At 27.8% G+C, this 640-nt stretch overlaps 1 protein-coding gene across 1 annotated transcript in view; it reads left to right on the top strand.

Moving 5' to 3' along the window:
• Nucleotides 1-640, top strand: part of LOC107584906 (ankyrin repeat and BTB/POZ domain-containing protein 1-like) — an 18,289-nt gene that overhangs the window by 9,431 nt on the left and 8,218 nt on the right. The window lies entirely within an intron of this gene.

Below are 640 nucleotides of genomic sequence, written 5' to 3' on the forward strand. Positions count from 1 at the left end.
TGCTCAAGAAACATTTCTGATTATTATCAACGTTGAAAACAGTTGATATATTTGTGCAAACCTTGATACTTTTGTTAGGATTCTTTGATGAATAGAAAGTTCAAAAGAACAGCATTTATTTGAAATAGAAATATTTTGTAACATTATAAATGTCTTTACTGTCACTTTTGATCAATTTAATTAAGTAAATACATCTTTGATGAATAAAATTAATAATTTACTTTGAACATCTATCACTTTTGGACAGTATTTATGGATATATTATTTATTTATGGGAGGTAATATTTTTTATTAATACTGCTATGCACAAAATATTGTTTAATATTACGTCATGAAACCTCATCCATTAAGTAATGTTAATATATAAAATCTTACTTAAAATGAATAAAAAACAATGTGATGATAGCAGTAATTTAACAAAATCACTACAGAAAATCCTCAGCAGTATTTTTTTTTCTACAAAAAAACAGTAATTTCAGGATTTTGGGTAAGCTATTTAGTAATGAGTTGGTGAATCAGTTTCACTGCAGTGAACCTTCTGAACAAATGGATTCATAATAGCATCTTGACTTCTCAACTGTCTTTTTCTCTCTGTCAGTGTCTAATAAGCCTGGGACGTGTGTGAAGGTGTTGACTCTGG

This window comes from Sinocyclocheilus grahami, unplaced genomic scaffold (assembly GCF_001515645.1).
Source record: "Sinocyclocheilus grahami isolate Dianchi unplaced genomic scaffold, SAMN03320097.WGS_v1.1 scaffold64.1, whole genome shotgun sequence".
NCBI classification, from domain to species: domain Eukaryota; kingdom Metazoa; phylum Chordata; class Actinopteri; order Cypriniformes; family Cyprinidae; genus Sinocyclocheilus; species Sinocyclocheilus grahami.